The sequence below is a fragment of the Pelodiscus sinensis genome, chromosome 26, assembly GCF_052426305.1.
Source record: "Pelodiscus sinensis isolate ZL-2025 chromosome 26, ASM5242630v1, whole genome shotgun sequence".
In the NCBI taxonomy this organism is placed as follows: domain Eukaryota; kingdom Metazoa; phylum Chordata; order Testudines; family Trionychidae; genus Pelodiscus; species Pelodiscus sinensis.
Window position 1 is genome coordinate 19,176,949 of NC_143077.1, and position 13,836 is coordinate 19,190,784.

The window sequence follows — 13,836 nt, forward strand, 5'->3', positions numbered from 1 at the left end:
AAGCCACTTTTCCTGTTGCATCCACTCCTAGGCTATGTCTACACTCGCAGCTTCTTGCGCAAGTAATATGCAAATGAGTCTAAGCGTGGAATATCGCCAAGCCTCATTTGCATACCTAATGAGCCACCATTTTTTTCAGAAGAGGCTCTTGCACAAGGAGAGTCTACACTGCCCCTCCTTGCGCAAGAAAAACCCTCTTGCTCAAGGCCGTTCTTCCTGAAAAGTGAGAGGTGTAACGGCGTTGAGCAAGAGGGGTTTTCTTGCGCAAGGGGGGCAGTGTAGACTCTCCTTCTTGTGCAAGAGCCTCTTCTGAAAAAAATGGTGGCTCATTAGGTATGCAAATGAGGCTTGGCGATATTCCACGCTTAGCCTCATTTGCATATTACTTGCGCAAGAAGCCGCGAGTGTAGCCACAGCCTGGGGTGGAACGCAGTGATGGTCACCAGCAGAGATAACACCCTCACGCAGCCGCCGTGGGATTCCGTGTCGCTCATTCCTGCCCCAAGGTCTCCCACTAGCACAGGGCAGACTCAGCCCGTTCACCCCTTTGCTGCCTCCCCACACAGCCAGGCCTCTGGGGCCCTCTCTTCCTTCGCCTCTCCCTGCTTGCCGCCCCCCTCGGGGAATCCCAGCAGCGCCCCCGCCAGACGCCAGCCACGGCTCAGCCAGCTGCCGCTCCTGCTGCCCTCGCTGGCTGGCCCCCTGCCGGGTGGGACTCGCTGTTGCTTTTCACCCTTCTGTGCCCCTGGGGTGATTTTTGTTTGCTGTCAGCTTTCCTCACTGCCCCTGGGTCCTTCCCCTGCTGCCAGGCCCATGTGCCGGGGCGGCTCCCACGGACCCAAAGAGCGGCTCCCTGTCGGTCGGCACCGTGCACCTACCACTGAGTCAGGCTGCCTGCCTGCCTCAGCCCCACGCCGCTCCTGGAAGTGGCCCCCCAGAGGGGTGGGGGTCTCCCCTCACTGCTCCTGCCTGCAAGCACCGCTCCCCACAGCTCCCGTTGGCCAGGAGTGGGGAGCAGGGCCCAGTGGGAGTTGTGGGGCAGGGCCTGCAGAGAAGGGCAGCGCACAGGGAGCTATGTGCCCCCCAGGGGTTGCAGGGGTGTCTTGGCCCCTTCCCGGAGTGGTGTGGGGCTAGAGCTGCCCTCTCCTGCACCCTGCCCCAGCCCCGACCCTCCCTGCCTCCCCGAGCCAGCATCCCTACCCTCTCCTGCCCTGCACCACTCTGCCGGCCCAGAGCCCCCTCCGGCTCAGAACTCACACCCCAGGCTCAGCCCCGAGCTCCCTCCCAAACCGCAACCCCCCGCCCCTGGCCAGGAAAGGGAGGGGGCATGGAATGAGCAGGGCGGGGCTTCGGGGAAAGGGAGGGGCCTTCGGGGAGGGGGAGGGATGTGGCTCCCACCCTGAAGGTTTTCTGCCAAAGTGGCCCCCACTTCACAAATAGCGACGAGCATCCCCCTAGATAACGGGGGGGGGGGCAACGACCCACCCACACAGAGACGCCCTCTCACGGGCACGCAGAGGCTCAGCGTGGCCCACGCAGGTGAAATCTTCCCTTGCTCGGGTAACCCCCAGGGAAGGAGACGCGTCTCCCAGGAAGCGTCGCAGTTGCAAGGCAGCCGATCCAATGGCAGATAATTACGGGGGGTTGGCCCTAAATGACAGAGCTCCGCCCGCACTCCTTCCGCGCCGCTTTGTTGCCTGCACAAAGGCCTCGTGTATATAACACACGTCACCCACGTTTTCATGGGCTCAATCGGCTTCGTGCTTGCCTGGCTGCAGGCTCCCTTCCTGCCGCAACGGCTCCTCAGCGCCTGGCCAGGGCGGAGAGCTGGGGCTGTGGCTTCCTGGCGGCGGCCGTCCCTTTCCTCCGCTCCCACGGTTCCCAAGCTGTGGGTCACCCTTTCAGTGGGGTGGCCCGGGCTGGCGATGGACTTGCTGGGGCTTGGGGCTGAAGCCAAAGTCCAAGCCCCACTGCCCCAGGCTGACGCCCTCTAGCGTGGGTGCCCCTTCCTGGGATCGTGTGGCAACCTGGGTCGCCCGTGGCAGGGAGGGTGCAAGGAAGCTTTCGAGCCCCTGCTCCAGACTCCAGGACCCCGGACTCCTGGAGCCAGCGCGGAGCAGCCCTTGGCGGAGCCCTGGGTCTCAGACGCTTTGGGGGCACGTCACGGACGCGGGGCCTGGGCCAGGTTCAGACCCCGGACGCAGGCGCTGGTTGTGTGCTGAGGAGCACACGGCCACCGTGCTGACATGGGGAACCACGCTGCCACCAGGGCTCCGCAACCCTGAAAACGGCACCCGAGGGCCAAACTCCTGCAGCCGGCACCTGCCACATGCAGGCCGGCCCTCTTGGGCCCGGGCCCGGGGGAAGCCGATGGCAGGTCACAAGATTCCAAGCCCGGGCTTCAGTCATGAGACCCCCCTTCCCTTCCAGGCGCCTTGGGCTCTGGTGCCCACGCTCCTCGCCACCCGTTCCCCCTACTAGGCCGCACTGCCTGCCTTTGATCTTGCTGCCTCTGATCGGGTTCCCACAGTCTTCTTAGCTCAGATGCCCAGAGCTGGGTTTGTGGCCTGATTTTAGACCCAGCATATGGGGCTCCGAGGCCCCGCCCCATCCCTGTGGGGACAGCGTTGCGCAGCGGATAGACAGCCCAGCTGGGGGTTCATCTCCAGCCCAGCCGTCCCCTCCTGGGAGGGGGCTGTGCTCTGCCCATGGTGCTCTGGGGAACGGGGGCGAGGCCTGAAGTCCCCTCCGCCAGCTTTGCCCTCGCTCCAGGCAGCTCCCCCGATGGGCGCTTGCAGCCGGACACAGCTGCTGACAAACAGACTGGGCTGGGTGCCGCACGGGCCTGGGTCCCTCTGAGGGGCCGTGAAGAGGAGGGGCCCCTGCACAGGTCTGAGCATCTCCCCCTCCCACCCGGCCCTGACTTTACTGCCCCACCCATGGCCCAAGGTCCCTGCTAGCTGAGCAGGCCAGACCCCATCAGCGCTGCTCCTTAAACAGCCAGCTACAAGCCTCTTCCACCCCCGGGCCCTGCCAGCCTGGCACCTGCATCTCCTCCGAAAGCGAGGCCATTGAGCCTGCTAGCAACCCACAGGGTGGGCAGGGCAGAGATGTGCCAAGGCTGCCAGACTCCGGAGGGAGAGTCGGGCTGGGTCTCGCCAGGCTCCTACCGGACAATGCCTGGATTTACTGCCCGGCGGCCCTGCCCAGCGCTGCGGGACTGGCCGGGGGCCCGCAGGCCCCGAGAGAGTTGAAGCCCAGGCGGGTTGAGGTCTATGTCCCTCGTGGGTCCGCCCTGCAGAGGGTGACACGTTCCCCGACGCCGAATGCGGGACACCTCGGACAATGACGCGCTCAGTGCCCAGCAATCGGAGTTCTGCGGTTCCCGGGTTATTAGCAGCCGGTTGGGTGAGCCCAAGCGCCGCGTAGCCGGAGGCTTTTTATTGACACGGGGGCGGGTGACACACGCACTCTCCATACGCCGCTCTGACACGGGGCCGGGGCGACTGACCGACCTGCCCAGCCCCTCCACCCCCCACGCCTGGCTGGGATGGACCCGCCTCGCCTGTACCTGGTGCCGCGACTTCTCGAGGCAACGCGGGCGGCACACGGGGGCACAGGCCCCGCCCCTGATTTCTATCGGGGCTCACACCCAACTGTGGCCGGCAGCAGCCTTTCGGCTCTGTGCCGGAGGGGAGGGACGGGAGCTGCTTCCAGCCGAGGGGGGAGCGGGGACAGGGGTGGCCTGGCCCATGCGTTTCCAGAGGTCGCCTCTTCCTTCCGGCCCACACAGTGCAGAAAGGCAGCTCGCCCCTCCAGGCTGCTGCTGGCCACCCACACAACCCAGCCGCCTCCTGTCCCCCGGCTACAGCGTGAGCATGAAGGGGTTAAGCCCCACGGAGACTTTGAGCACCAGGGCCCAGGGAACCCGACTGCAGGGGCCGGCGTGAACAGGCCGGAGATGGCTCAGCAGAGGAGGGTGCCCAGCCAGGCTGCCTGCCGTGGCCCCTTGGGGGGAGGGGGAGACCATGTCTCCACCAGCACCACTCCTGCAGTGAGGACGGTGCCGGGGCAGGGGTGGCACATGGAGCCGCCTCCCGGGGCTCGCTGAGACATGCCAGCAGCATCTGGCTGCTTCTGGGATCGGCCTGGGGCCATGGCAGGCAGCCTGGCCGGGCACCCGCTGCGCTGCCGGACTGTCACCCGGAGGGCCATGGGGAGCCGGACAGGAATGTTAGACAGGCCTGGTCCAGCCCGCGGGCCGCTGGGCCCATCCCGACCTGACCGAGGGGCTCCAGAAGGAGCCGGGCTGCAGAGGGCCGACCTGGGAGCTTGGGTGCGACATGAAATCGGGGCGTGTCCCATCCCCCGTTCTTATTCCCACACGCGCCCCTGCGCTGCTTGCGGCCGGGACCGTGGCACGAGGCGACACGCCAGGTCGAAGGGCTCTGCCTGGGGTGCTGGCTGGGCCCAAGGGTCCGGGCTCCCGGCTCCTCTCCCGGGAGTCAAAGACCTGGCCCTCCCACGAGCACTGACCAGCTCCTTTCGGGGCCCGTCTGACCCGCCAGCCCCTCCCGGCCCCCTGCGCCCGCCCCTCCCGGCCCCCTGCGCCCGCCCCTCCCGGCCCTCTGCGCCCACACCTCCCGGCCCCCTGTGCCCGCACCTCCCGGCCCCCTGCGCCCGCACCTCCCGGCCCCCTGTGCCCACACCTCCCGGCCCCCTGCGCCCGCACCTCCCGGCCCCCTGTGCCCACACCTCCCGGCCCCCTGCGCCCACACCTCCCGGCCCCCTGTGCCCGCACCTCCCGGCCCCCTGTGCCCACACCTCCCGGCCCCCTGCGCCCGCACCTCCCGGCCCCCTGTGCCCACACCTCCCGGCCCCCTGCGCCCACACCTCCCGGCCCCCTGCGCCCGCACCTCCCGGCCCCCTGCGCCCGCACCTCCCGGCCCCCTGCGCCCACACCTCCCAGCCCCCTGCGCCCGCACCACCCGGCCCCCTGCGCCCCCACTTCCCGGCCCTCTATGCCCACACCTCCTGGCACTCTGCGCCCACACCACCCGGCCCCGCCCGCACCTCCCGGCCCCCTCTGCCCACACCTCCCGGCCCCGCCCGCACCTCCCGGCCCCCTGCACCGACACCTCCCGGCCCCCTGCGCCCACACCTCCCGGCCCCCTGCGCCCACACTTCCTGGCCCCGCCCGCGCCTCCCGGCCCCCTGCGCCCACACCTCCCGGCCCCCTGCGCCCACACTTCCTGGCCCCGCCCGCGCCTCGGCCCCCTGCGCCCACACCTCCCGGCCCCGCCCACGCCTCCCGGCCCCCTGCGCCCACACCTCCCGGGCCTGTGCTTCCCCGCACCTCCTGGCCCCCTGCGCCCACACCTCCCGGCCCCGCCCACGCCTCCCGGCACTCTGCACCCACACCTCCCGGGCCTGTGCTTCCCCGCACCTCCTGGCCCCCTGCGCCCACACCTCCCGGCCCCGCCCACGCCTCCCGGCACTCTGCACCCACACCTCCCGGGCCTGTGCTTCCCCGCACCTCCTGGCCCCCTGCGCCCACACCTCCTGGCCCCGCCTGCACCTCCCGGCACTCTGCACCCACACCTCGTGGTCCCGCCTGCACCTCCCGGCCCCCTACGCCCACACCTCCCTGCCCCGCCCGCGCCTCCCGGCCCTCTTCGCCCACACCTCCCTGCCCCGCCCGCGCCTCCCGGCCCCCTACGCCCACACCTCCCGGCCCCCTACGCCCACACTTCCCGGCCCCGCCCGCACCTCCCGGCCCCCTGCTTCCCTGCACCTCCCGGCCCCCTGCTTCTCCGGCCCTCCCAGCCCCGCCCGCATCTCCCGGCCCCCTGCACCCACACCTCCCGGCCCCGCCCGCATCTCCCGGCCCCCTGCACCCACACCTCCAGACCCCGCCTGCACTTCCCGGCCCCCTGCTTCCCCGCACCTCCTGGCCCTCTGCTCCCAGCCCTCTGCGCCTGCACCTCTCACCAGCTGCTGAACATAAGAACATAAGAACGGCCGGACTGGGTCAGATCAAAGGTCCATCTAGCCCAGTATCCTGCCTACCGACAGTGGCCAATGCCAGGTGCCCCAGAGAGGGTGGACCGAAGACACGATCAAGCGATTTGTCTCTTGCCATCTCTCTCCAGCCTCTGGCAGACAGCGGCCAAGGACACCATTTTATAATGCTGCCAGAGGTGTTGGCAAGCGCAAGGCCCCAGAGTGGGGCTGGCAGCAGAGTAAGACCATAGGGCAGTACAGGCACCCCTGTATCCCAGGGCAACTTTGGCTCCCAGTTTATGGGCCGGGCCAGACTCAGCGGGCGGAGGCTGGGGTGAGACTGGACTTTTATGGTCTCCTGGGTTTCATCGCCCCTTCTTGACTCTCATAAACTGCAGTTCAGCAGCTGCTGCGCTCCACCCCAGAGACAGCTGCATTTCAGCAGCCAGTGGAAGCGATTCCTGCGTCGCCGCATGGCCATTAGCGCCGAGCCACGGGCCAGGGTGTGGTCTCTGGAAAACCCAGCAGACCAGGGGGAAATCATGGGGGTGACTGGGAGGGAGGGAAGGGCTGAGCCTAAGAGCAATACCCCCCCCCCCCCGTATTCCTCCCTGAAATCCCTGTATCTGGAGCTTGGGGGTAGGAGAGGTGGTGGAACCCACTTCTAGGCAGGGGTGCAGCACCCTCCACCCTTGTAGTTCCACCACCTGTGGACTGGCCCATTGGCATTGCCTCAAGCAGCCAGGGGGAGCAGTGCTAGCAGGGGGCAGGAGCTCTGGGCAGCCATGTGCTTGGTGGGCGGGGGAGGTGATGTAGGGCAGAGCCCTGCTCTGTGCCCCTAGAGACACACTCAGTTCACATGGCCACACGCCTGCTCACTGCCTGGGGGCCAGAGGGGGTAGGGCCAGGAGAGCCCTGCCCGCAGGACCGCTGCCCTCCTGCCTGCAAGAGCCACGTGGAAAAAGGGGGAAGGGCTGGGAACTAGGACAGACCAAGGGAAGCTACTAAACTCAGTTGGCAGTGGCCACTGCCCGGGGGAAGCAGTGAGCACCCAGGGGAAGCAGTGAGCGCCCGGGGGAAGCAGTGAGCGCCCTGGGGAAGCAGTGAGCGCCCTGGGGAAGCAGTGAGCTCCCGGGGGAAGCAGTGAGCACCCTGGGGAAGCAGTGAGCACCCGGGGGAAGCAGTGAGCACCCTGGGGAAGCAGTGAGCACCCTAGGGAAGCTGTGAGCACCCTGGGGAAGCAGTGAGCACCCAGGGGAAGCTGTGAGCACCCTGGGGAAGCAGTGAGCACCCTGGGGAAGCTGTGAGCACCCAGGGGAAGCAGTGAGCGCCCGGGGGAAGCAGTGAGCGCCCAGAGGAAGCAGTGAGCGCCCGGGGGAAGCAGTGAGCACCCTGGGGAAGCAGTGAGCACCCTGGGGAAGCAGTGAGCACCCAGGGGAAGCAGTGAGCACCCGGGGGAAGCAGTGAGCGCCCAGAGGAAGCAATGAGCGCCCGGGGGAAGCAGTGAGCACCCTGGGGAAGCAGTGAGCACCCGGGGGAAGCAGTGAGCGCCCGGGGGAAGCAGTGAGCGCCCTGGGGAAGCAGTGAGCACCCGGGGGAAGCAGTGAGCGCCCGGGGGAAGCAGTGAGCGCCCTGGGGAAGCAGTGAGCGCCCGGAAGAAGCAGTGAGCACCCGGGAGAAGCAGTGAGCGCCCTGGGGAAGCAGTGAGCGCCCTGGGGAAGCAGTGAGCGCCCTGGGGAAGCAGTGAGCACCCGGGGGAAGCAGTGAGCACCCAGGGGAAGCAGTGAGCACCCGGGGGAAGCAGTGAGCGCCCTGGGGAAGCAGTGAGCACCCGGAGGAAACAGTGGGCACCCTGGGGAAGCAGTGAGCGCCCGGGGGAAGCAGTGAGCACCCGGGGGAAGCAGTGAGCGCCCGGGGGAAGCAGTGAGCGCCCGGGGGAAGCAGTGAGCACCCGGGGGAAGCAGTGAGCGCCCGGGGGAAGCAGTGAGCGCCCGGGGGAAGCAGTGAGCGCCCGGGGGAAGCAGTGAGCGCCCGGGGGAAGCAGTGAGCGCCCGGGGGAAGCAGTGAGTGCCTGGGGGAAGCAGTGAGTGCCCGGGGGAAAGCAGTGAGCACCCGGGGGAAGCAGTGAGCTCCCTGGGGAAGCAGTGAGCACTCGGGGGAAGCAGTGAGCGCCCTGGGGAAGCAGTGAGCGCCCGGGGGAAGCAGTGAGCGCCCTGGGGAAGCAGTGAGCACCCTGGGGAAGCAGTGAGCACTCGGGGGAAGCAGTGAGCACTCGGGGGAAGCTGTGAGTGCCCTGGGGAAGCTGTGAGCACCCTGGGGAAGCAGTGAGCACTCAGGGGAAGCAGTGAGCACCCGGAGGAAGCTGTGAGTGCCCTGGGGAAGCTGTGAGTGCCCAGGAGAAGCAGTGAGCGCCCTGGGGAAGCAGTGAGCGCCCGGGGGAAGCTGTGAGCGCCCAGAGGAAGCTGTGAGCACCCGGGGGAAGCAGTGAGCGCCCTGGGGAAGCTGTGAACACCCTGGGGAAGCAGTGAGCACCCGGGGGAAGCAGTGAGCGCCCTGAGGAAGCTGTGAGCACCCTGGGGAAGCAGTGAGCACTCGGGGGAAGCAGTGAGTGCCCAGGAGAAGCAGTGAGCGCCCTGGGGAAGCAGTGAGCGCCCGGGGGAAGCAGTGAGCGCCCTGGGGAAGCTGTGAACACCCTGGGGAAGCAGTGAGTGCCCGGGGGAAGCAGTGAGCGCCCGGGGGAAGCAGTGAGCACCCAGGAGAAGCAGTGAGCGCCCTGGGGAAGCAGTGAGCGCCCGGGGGAAGCAGTGAGCGCCCTGGGGAAGCTGTGAGCACCCTGGGGAAGCAGTGAGCACTCGGGGGAAGCAGTGAGCACCCGGAGGAAGCTGTGAGTGCCCTGGGGAAGCTGTGAGTGCCCATGAGAACCAGTGAGCGCCCTGGGGAAGCAGTGAGCGCCCGGGGGAAGCTGTGAGCGCCCGGAGGAAGCTGTGAGCGCCCTGGAGAAGCAGTGGATCGCCCGGGGGAAGCAGTGGAGTGCATCTCTGTAACCTCATCCTCCACAATGGCTCCTATGAGGAACAGTTAGAAGCCAGGAACGTTCATGCCATCTGCCAGCCCTCAGGGCAGAGCTATGGGACCCACCTCTCCCTGGCCCAGCCAAGCCCCTCACCACAGCCTCCCGTCACAACACACAGCTCAGGGCTTCCGGGGCTGTTGAAATCTGCTTTCCTTCTGGAAGCCTCGGACAGACCAGCTGGGGCTGCCTTGGGGGAGGGTTAATGCCAGGTGTGGGGGTCATGGGGTCAAGGGCTTGGGGGTGATGGGAAGTAGGTGAGGGTGGGCATGGGGAGCTATGGGGGGCAAGGTGATGGGGACCTTGTGTGGAAGTCATGGTCTCTTGGGTAATGAATAAGGGTGATGGGGAACAAGGCTGGAGTGAGTATGGGGGTGACGGAGTGTGGTTTCTGGGTTTGAGGAGCTAGGACTGGGGGGTGCTGGTGCTCAGTACTTGGGTGATACGGACGAGGGGCTGAAGCGACAGGGATCTGGAACGTTCGGTGGTGGGGGGTTAGTTATTTATTTGTAATTCTTTTTTGGTGTACACGGTGTTTTTGTGCGTCGAAAGGAAACAGCCTGTTCTCAGCTCCCAGCCTAACTCCTCACGCCCTGGCCTGTGCTCCCAGGGGCCAGACATGCTGGGCTCCCTGCAACGGCAGCTGTGACCACGCTCCTGGAGCTGCCTTCCCAGCCAGGTGTAATAAGCACAAACAGCAGCACAGACACCAGAAACCAGGGATTACTCAGCCGCCAACCAGACAACTCACGGCCATTACACCGGCATGCCCTGGCTCCGTCCCACCCGCCGCTGCTGCTGGCTCTGACTGAGACACGAAATACTGAGCAGTTCTGCATTTGACACCCCTCACCCCTGGCAAATATTAGTCACCTCCCCCTGGACCTGGGCTATTGGAATCCCTGTGCGAGCGCAGTATCTGGACACCAGTCGTACAGACTCACAAAGATGGAAGCATCATCAGCCGGGTGTGATTTAAGCCACTGGAAAGTTTGGTTCTCCGGCATGTCGAATGCATCCCAGCCACCCCCACCATCCATCTGGAATCAGCCATGACCTGACATCTGTCTCCTACCGCTTCTCCATCCTCCTTTGCCCTCTACCCCCACGCCGGCACCATGCTGCCTACAAGCCCCTTTAGGGTGCAAAGTCCTCCCTCCCCACGGGTGAAATTGACCATGGCACCCTCTGGCAGCCTGGGCAATTCCTAAGCGCCCCTCAGTACTCCTCCCCTTCCTCCCTCTCTCTTAATCCCTGCAGCTCCCCAGCCAGGGCGAGCAGAACCCCGACACTTACCAGATGCAGTGGGGAGAAATGCAAGGGCTGATCCTGCTGCTGGACCGTAAGGGGGAGAAACGCAGGAGCCAGCTGCTGCCCAGGGAGCCGGGCGCTGTAAGAACCCCAAGTCAAGTCCCCCGGTCCAGCACAGCCACTAAGACATCTCCTTGCCTAGCTCACAATGCACTGGGGTACCAGCAGACTGCTAGCTGCCTGCCTGAGAGACGTACCATTCACTCTGCAGGGGGAGAGTCCCGACAATTAACCTCGCTCTCCATCCTTGGGCCGACCATGGGGCACCTCTTCTCCCTCCCAGCCTGCCTGAGACTCAGAGAACAGGGCTGCCATGCCCAGACAAGCCCCCTGTAAAGAAGCCCTTCAGCTCTTGGGAGGGATCCTCCTCCCAGATCCCCCTTGGCTGCCTCCTTGGTCAGTGCTGCTGAGCGGTGCCAACGCTGTGGATTAGCATTTCTGGCAGGGCTGAGCATGCAGCCTGCACCGCCTGCTTTTGGGCCGAGGGCCGTGGGGGTTTGTTTTTCCTCCATCAGCAAATCATATTGGGTTTGTTTGACATTTCTGTTGGGATGCCTGTTTCTGCCGCCACCGCCGCCGCCATGGGAGGGCCCTGCAAGGACAGGGAAGGCCACGAGGCCGGGCGGCTGGCTGTGGGGACAGCGACTCCCATGCAGGCACGGAATGAAAGCAAATTGTTGGGGGAAGCCGGGAGGGTCGTTTCCCTGGATCGCCGCGCGCCCGGCCTGCGCCTCGGACGTGGGCCATAAATAATCAAAACCAATTTCAAACCGAAGGCGAAACGTTCCAAAGTGGGTTCCCACGCGCTGGGCGGGGAGCGCGACTGAGCCTTGAAACGAACGACCACGAGGAGGCTGGATTCTCCAGGTCTTCCCACCTTCTCAGCCAGACAGGAGACGGCCTTTCTGGGAGTTGTGCTAAGCACAGTTAGCCCGGGTCTACTCAAGAGAGTTATTTCGAAATAATAAGCGGCGCGTCCACACTCCCAAGCCGGTTAGTTCAACGTCTGCCCGCCTGCCTTCCTCGGGGAATACGCTTATTTTGAAGTAGTTATTTCGGGAGTTATTATTCCAGAATAATTTCCTAGTGTAGACATGCCCGTACTGGACTCACGGCAGGTGTAAGCGGGTGAAATTCTCCGGCCTGGGTTATGCAGGAGAGCAGGCTGGCTCATGTAATGGTCCTTTCCGGCCAGTGTGAAACCAGGAGCCCCACCTCTAGACATGGGTTATCAGCAGGTCAAGGGCCCAAGAGAAACCAAGGCCTTGCTGAGCCAGACACTTCCCAGACACCTCACCCCGGACAGCCCCTGCCCCCAGAGCCCGGCAGCCCTGATCCTGCGCCAGCTCATACAGGGGAATTTCAGCCCACGGGCGTGAGGATCTGTGGAACGGGGGCCTAAGCAGACAAGGCAGTGAAGGGGGGGGGGGGGGGGGGGGGGGGGGGCAGCATCATTACCTCTTGGTGACGGGGTGAGGTCCCAGATGACCCCTTGGGGTGATTCCCGGGTTGCTAGCAAGGCCACTGCCACCCTCCTTTTTGCTGCCCGGTCCTGCTGGGCCAGCTCCTCGGTCGCCCGCAGCCGAGGCACCGAGCTGAGATCACCGCCCTCCTCCCCCCAAGCAGCAGGGCAGACACGGAATCTCTCAGGTCCGGGGAAAATGCAGTTTGGGGCCCAGCTTCCTGGGATGCCCCTCCCCAAATGGGAACCGAACCCCCAATGCAGTTTTTAGCTACGCCCCCTTTGGCAATGTGCATGGTGACCATATTTCTGAACCAAAATTAGGGACACATTATTAGGGCCACGCCCTCTGACCCGCGTTAGCCACGACCCCTGGAAGTGGGTACTCCCAGGGTCAAGATGGACACATGTCCAGAAATAAAGGGTGTCATGTGACCCCTCAAAGAACTCCTCCCACCGTCCTCCTACCAATAGGAGTGAGTTTGGCCCCCACAGGACTCCCCCATGCAACTCTCCTGCAATAGCGTGAACCCAGCTTGCATGGCATTAGCCCCGGGGGAGTGGCCGGGGCAGCGTCCCTTTAAGATTTTCCTCCCGTGAGCGGAGTGAATTTTGTCCTGTGCACTAGTGCTGAGTCCACGTGCGCTTGCTCTGATGTGTGCCACCGCGGCAGCCAAGCTATTGAATAGCTTATAAACCTCTCCCTTTCCCCTCTGCTGCCATGTCTCCTCCCCTCCCCTCGCCCCATCTGCTCCCCCCCTCCTCACCCTCTTGTGCTGTCCTGGCTGCCTCCCTCCTCTCGCCCCTCAGTGCTTTGGGGACCTGCCCCCTTCCCTTGCACCAGCCCTTCTCTTCCCCCTGTGTCCACCCCTCCTCTAGCCCCATCCGATCATCTGTAGCTTCCCCTCCCCATCCCCTCTCCTAACACCTCCCTCTACACCCCTGCCCTGCCCCTCTCCTCTGGTGCCCATCCCTCCCCTCTAGGGCTGTGTCTACATTGGCATCCCTTTCCGGAAAAGGGATGCTAATGAGACACTTCAGAATTGCAAATCCGCGGGGGATTTAAATATCCCCCGCGGGATTTGAATTTACATGGCTGCCGCTTTTTTCCAGCGCGGGGTTTTTGCCGGAGAAAAGCGCCAGTCTAGACGCAATTTTCTGGAAAATAAGCCCTTTTCCGGAAGATCCCTTATTCCTACTTGAAAGTAGGAATAAGAGATCCTCCGGAAAAGGGTTTATTTTCCGGAGAATAACGTCTAGACTGGCGCTTTTCTCCGGCTTTTCCCCAACCCGGAAAAAAGCGGCAGCCATGTAAATGCAAATCCCGGGGGGGATATTTAAATCCCCCGCGGATTTGCAATTCCGAAGTGTCTCATTAGCATCCCTTTTCCAGAAAGGGATGCCAATGTAGACACAGCCTAGGTGTCTGCCCTTCTGCTTCACCCCCACAGTCCCCCTGGCACCTGCACCTTCCCTTAGCCCTGCACCTTCCTGGTTCCTTCCCTGACTGCCCCTGCCCTCCATGCCCTCTTTCTCCATGGTGCCTACACCCTCACCACTCTCTGTCCTAGTTCCCCTCATGTTCCTCTGTGTCCTCACACATGACTTGCTCCATCCCCTGCTTTCCTCATGCCCACCCTCCTTTCAACTCCTCTTCTCCTGGCACCCACTCCTCCCTCTCCTCTTCCTTCCTCTTGCCCCTCCCCTGCCCTCTCCCACCCTCCCCTTCCCTCCCCTGACCCCTACTGCCCTTTTCCTCATTGTCTTCTCTTGGCCACCTGGCATTTGTCTCTCCTCCACCCTGCCCCGGGGTGCTTGTCCCTTTCTTCTCTTGCTCTGCCCCCCTCCCCTCAGCACAAGCCCCTTCCTCTCCTCATCCCCCTTCCCTTTGGTTCTCCCCCTGCCCAGTCTCTCACCTTCTGCCTTCCAGTTTGCAGGCTGGAGCCCGCAGTGCAGCCCCAGAAGCGCCCGCAGCCCTGGGCCCAGCTGC

At 64.8% G+C, this 13,836-nt stretch overlaps 1 protein-coding gene across 1 annotated transcript in view; it reads right to left on the reverse strand.

Annotated features, from left to right (window-relative positions):
* Nucleotides 1-10,519, reverse strand: part of LOC106731587 (cAMP-dependent protein kinase inhibitor beta-like) — a 52,494-nt gene extending 41,975 nt beyond the window's left edge. The window contains exon 1 of the mRNA XM_089773419.1: nt 10,370-10,519. The gene's annotated coding sequence lies outside the window, so the exon portion shown is untranslated. The remainder of the gene's footprint in view (nt 1-10,369) is intronic.
* Nucleotides 10,520-13,836: the final 3,317 nt, after the last annotated feature.